The sequence below is a fragment of the Geospiza fortis genome, unplaced genomic scaffold, assembly GCF_000277835.1.
Source record: "Geospiza fortis unplaced genomic scaffold, GeoFor_1.0 scaffold145, whole genome shotgun sequence".
NCBI classification, from domain to species: Eukaryota; Metazoa; Chordata; class Aves; order Passeriformes; family Thraupidae; genus Geospiza; species Geospiza fortis.
Genome location: NW_005054362.1, coordinates 1,729,146 through 1,734,894, shown reverse-complemented (window position 1 = coordinate 1,734,894; position 5,749 = coordinate 1,729,146).

Genomic DNA, 5,749 nt, shown 5'->3' with positions numbered 1-5,749 from the left:
GCCACAGTCCCAGCACCGATCCAAACTCGCCCTGCCAGGTGTAATTGGTTCAAAGAGGGTGTATACAAGCTACCGTTGTTGCAGCAAGTCTCAGGCTTGAGCGAGCAACGTCCACATCAGCAGCATGAACTGCCACAGGACCCGCATCGCCCTCGGCAAGGCTGGCAGAGAGGCCTCCAGAGCCAACATCCAGCCCAGACCCTGCCTGCACCATCAGGTAATGCAGTGCAAACCACTGGGGACTCACAGCCTCCCAGAACCAGCTCCTTGCAACATCAGAGCAAGGAGATCACGCGGCCTCAGCAGTAAACACTTACACAGAGCTTCTGCTGCAAGAGCCAGGTGCTGCCACTGATAAACCACTGCTCTCCAGGGCTTCCGCAGCACTGCAGGTACAGGTCTGAGAAGTTTGCAGAGGCCAAAGATCGAGCTATTTATGAAGTGATCAAGTACCACGCAGCTGAGAGCTGGTCTTATAAAAATTTAGCCGCTGGAGTAATTTTATAAGGTTTTAAAATATTTTCAGAAGAAAGCCAACTTTCCATTGTTTGCCACAGCTTGTTAGAAGCCCACACATCCCGCAGTGCAGAGGAAAAGACACCCTCCACCCTCTCCAGCCAGTGCTGCATGGCTGGAGGCACAGGCAGATTTTCAGAAAGCTCAACTGTGCCTGTCATCCTACTCAGCAATTCAATTCTCCCACCACATCCCACTGATACCCAAGCACAGGGCTCTGTCCTTCACCGTGCTCTGTTGCAATAATCAGCCCCCAGTTCTTTACACAACCACCTAAGCCTCCAGACCTTGCAATTAAACACACCCTGAGGAGGATGAAACCTGCCCACCTGGGAGGCAGCAAGTCCTCAGGGGCTGAACACAGACGATGGGACGATCTGCACCAGGAACCTTCCCAAATCCTGTCATCCTCCACCCACGGGCTGACACATTTCTTTCCTTCTGCCTTCTTCAACACAGAGACAAGGAAGAGCACACTGCAAAGTACTCTCCTGCCCTAACATGCACAAGACAAAGCCAAACTGTGTTGCTTAAGAAGCCGGTAGGCAACATTCAGGCACCAGCACAGAGCACCAGCCAGAGCCTGCAGAAAACAGAGTTTAGAGGACGCAGAAGTCCCAAAAACTGCATGATAAATGGAAGTATTTATTCACTGAAGTATTTATTCAGTTTACAGCCAGTTCCTTGAGCAAGCAGAGAGAAGCACACCCAACTGGAAGAGTTAACTTCCCACACGTTTGGCCAAAGCTGCATTCTGGGCACCGCCACTCTGTCCAGTGTTACGCCAGGGAAACAATGCTAAATAAAGATTACGTGGAGTGGTATTATGTAAATAATTCTCTTCCACAATGAAAGGATAAACCTAGACTGCCTGGTTAGTTATTAACCCAGGAGCCAGCGCTGCAGAGAGGAAATCCTGCCGGCTCTGCCTCCCTCCCTGACACACGCACCACCCACCCAGAGAGCCAGAGCCAGGCCTGCAGCCTCCAGAGACAATACCCACACCATCCCTGGCCTCCCTGCATGCTGGCACTCTCCCTCACATCACTTCCCACAGGAGGAAACTATCTGGACCCCACCACATCGTCTCCTCCCAGGACAACCCCACTCCCAGCCTCATCACTGCTGCCAACGCTCAGTTTGGCCCCCTTCCTCCTCCTCATCCTCCTCTCACCATCAGCCCGGGGCACGAAGGGTTCCCTGTGCTATGATGGGAACACACTTCTGGACACATCCCTCCTCTTGAAGGCCTTCCCTTCCCCTCCCAGCTGAACCCACTTTGCTTGCACATCTTCCTCTGCCCAGAATAACTTACTCGACCTTTCTGCCTCCATTTCTCCCTGCAACCTTCCTGCTGCCTTGGCCTCACGTCTCAATGCTTTATGTTTGTCGTACGATTTTAAATCTGTCAGCAATTCATCCATCTGCCACCTCCTGGGTTTTTAATGCCGCAAAACGTTCTGGGATCCAGCCTCGCATAAACCTCTTGGTGGAAGATTAAGCTGTACCTCATTCAGAAACCAAACTGGCTTTGAGATCATTTCTTTCCAAGGTGCTGGGCTATTTCAAAGACTGGCTTCTTCCCTACAGCGAGCAGAAAAGCCATGATGCTATCCGGTCTAAAATAAACATTATGGGAGCAGCGATAAGGGGAAACATTTCAGCTGACTAAGAGCAATGCGGGTTCAAATCCAAGCGTAAGCTGATATTGCTTATAATTTGTTCCCCAGCCAAAAACACAGACTGGGAGTGAAAAAATGGAAGGCATTAAACAACAAGCAGTGTACTCAGCGACTCTGAAAAACTTCAGCATTTCCATTTACGTTATTATTTTTTTAAATAACCTTCAGTTTCACGGATCATAAAGTTAATTTGGAGTAACTTCCCTTCTCTGTAACTAGACAGAGCTGCTATCCTTTACATTCATTAATGTTTGCTCAGTGCTCCGCAGCTATAAAGAGAGCACTAACCATTATCAGCACCCAGCAGGCACATAACCACTGCTGTGCTCTCCCTGTCCCCTCCCTGTGCCCCAAATCCCCTCCAGCTCTGGCACTGTGGTCACAATCACAGCCATGGACAACCACCTCCATCTTTACTGCTTTTCTTCCAGTGCCAGGCAGCTCTCCCCTGCAGGCAGGGCTCCTCTCTGGGCCTCTCCAAGCCAGATTCAGATCATCAGCAACCAGTGCCTCCTCACCTGCCCACCCTCAGCCAGGTCACACTTCTCAGCTTCACACAGTGAAGGTGGCAGGGGGGATGCTACCGTGTGAGCACTGCTGCTCACCAGAAACATCCCCTCCTGGGGACCCTGCTCACCTTTAGTAGGAACATTCCACACCCCAGAGAGACTCCAGCTGCCAAAGGCAGGTTGGCAGGAACAGAGAACTGGTGGCCTCAAGAAGGGAAGTGACAAAGTAGGGTGGGCAGCAGGACTGGGGGTGCAGCCCAGATTTCTCAATTCCCAGAAAAGTCCCGCAGCTGCCTCGTGTTCAGGTCAGGGATCACTTCCCAAAACTGACGAATCACTCATTTCCTTCTGCTCTTCTGTCCTCCTTCCCTTCCTGCCAGATCCATCCCTCACTCTGATCAAGCTTTTACAGGCATTTTCATGCCCTCTGTTCTGGAGCTCCAGCTCCCTCTTCAATCTTCCTTCCTTTTGGGAAAGCATCTCTGCTCTAGTCATGCTCATTAAATGATACACATTTCCATTTTCTACTGCAATGCAAAGATCTATCCCTTGACATTACAGGGCAAATGAGAGACCTCAACACCTGTGTGCCAGCACAAGCCCAGCCATAAATAGCAATTCTCTGCTGCTTCCTATGTCGATACACAGCAAGGGCCCTTCAAAGCCATGCAGGAGCCTGTGCTACAGCAGCCTCGATGAGAATCCATGACCTCACAATGCCCAAATCCTTAGGCAGCTGCAAAAGCCTCAGTCACTAATCAGAGAGGCGACCGGGTGCTGCTATACCTCATTTCCAGCTCCATTAGAGCTGACCCTGCTCTCTGCTGAGAACTCTCAGTGAAGACTAAAGCGAGCCACGGCTCCTAAAAACGCAGCTGCACAAAAATAACAGTGCTCCAAAGAACACCCTGGCCTGGATTCCCATCCTTGTGCACCCCTGCAGCCGAGCCCATGGGCTGCATTCAGGGACCACTGCTCACAGGCACAAAACCCAGGGGAAACCAGCACTTTGCCACTGGGAGTAACGAGCCCTCACACTGAACAAGCAAAGCACTCATGGAGAAAGAGAGACTCTTCACCAGCTCTCCAGTAGACTTGCTCTGACACATTGAACTTCACATAACCCCACCAGCCTCAGTTTTCTGACTTGTGAAGCGATCTGGTCAGAATGAGACGCTGGGTTAGGGATGGGGAGTACTGCACCCCAAAGGCCCTCCTCCAACCCACTGCCCTTCACAACTGCTCAAATCTGCCACCCAAAACCCACCTCGGAAAAGTTACCGATTTAATCCTCCTTCTGTACCCACTCATCTAGAAACTGACAAGATCGTAACTTTCTTCCCCCCGCAGGGACACAACCATGATGGTATCTCAGGCACATAAATTACAGTCAGTTTCAAACATGTTTCTCCCAGGACAAACACATTGCAAAAAGGACTGTATTGCAGCAGAGCCCACTAAAAACCAGAACCAGGAACACTGGGAGCCATCAAGGGGGACAAATAATTCACAGCCATGTCACAAAAGATGAAGATATCTCCTCTGACCCAATTCCAGCCGTGAAGATGAGACAGGGAGCTCTCACCACGTGCAGCTATCAGCACAGCTGCATGCACACCATCGCTGCCAATCACAACAAAACTGCCTTTACCACACTGCATCTCCTAATTACAAGACGTGAACACGGCCTGAACCAAACCCTCTTTGGATTTAGTGCAGGATGGCTCCAGGGATTAGTACAACCTCCACTGGAGGCAGCTTGGTTCAAATCCAACCACAGCCATTAGCAAGTGAAAAGTATTGCCAAGCAGCAGCTGGCTGGCGGCTTGCACGAAACAAGTTTATGGTTTCAGTGCAGATCCTGTCACAAAAAAATGCCAGTCACCTCCCTGGAGCTGCAAGGTGTGAAGGCAGAGGCACCCACCTGCTTCTCCAGGGCTGGAGATGCTGATGTGGGAGGTGTTCCCACACGGGCCCAGCACCAGCTCCAGAGCCAGCCCTGACCTCCGCAGGGGTTTCAGAACCAGGTATGTTTTGCAACTTGGCAGAAACACACAGCTAAGTAACAGAAACCACCACCCACATGAAGCCAGGAGAACAAAGTACCAGTGTTTTCCTGCCCCAGACATGTGCGTGCCCCATCTCCTCTCTCACACCAAAAATAGCTTCTACTTTTTCCCTTTTGGCAACAACAAACCGAGGTTTGAGTGCATTTGCTTTCAATAAACTAAACACGTTTTGCAAGAGTCTCTGTCACAGTGAAACTTACTCAACTAAAGTTATAAAATATTTGTCACAGGCAAAACTTCCCTCCCATGGCATCGTGGGACTCAACCCCAACACACTCTGCGAGCCTTGCTCACTGAATTCCTCACTCAAGGCACAGGTCCTGCACAGAGCTGGCAGACCCAGGCACACAGGAGGTTTGAGCTAAATCCCAAAGTCACCCAACATCAGCACTGAAACTCAGAGAATTAAGTACGATTTGATTAAACCATCCAGGAATACATGGCTTCACTAGAGCCCTTGAAGAGTTTTGTCACCACTTCCAGAAGAGAGGGATATGCTCACCCAGTTGTCCCAACTCACACTGGCTCCCTTTATGAATCAGTAGTGGTACCAAGTGTTCATCAGTAAAGCACACGGCAAACCTAAACTTAACCTTGCTGATGAAACACCTATACTAAATGGAAAAACTCTCACCCCACATGACCAAGGAACACCAGTGGAACGATATCACACCCACCAAACTGATTAAAAACACCAGATTCAGCAAAAACCCTGACGGTTTTCAGGCATCCAGAACGCCAACCTTTGCTTCACGGGAATACCGAGGGAGAGTTCAAACCATAAACGCCTGTGAACGGAGGGGCTGGGAAACACCCACTGCACAGATCACCTCCAGCAGCACTGTCCTCTCCCGCACATTCTTGAGCTGACCCAAAACACAAAGTTCAGGGAGCAGCCGCAACCTCGGGCGCAGGCAGCAGTGCCCGCAGCGGGCTGGGCTTCCCGAGGGGTCAAAGCGCTGCAAGCAGCGAT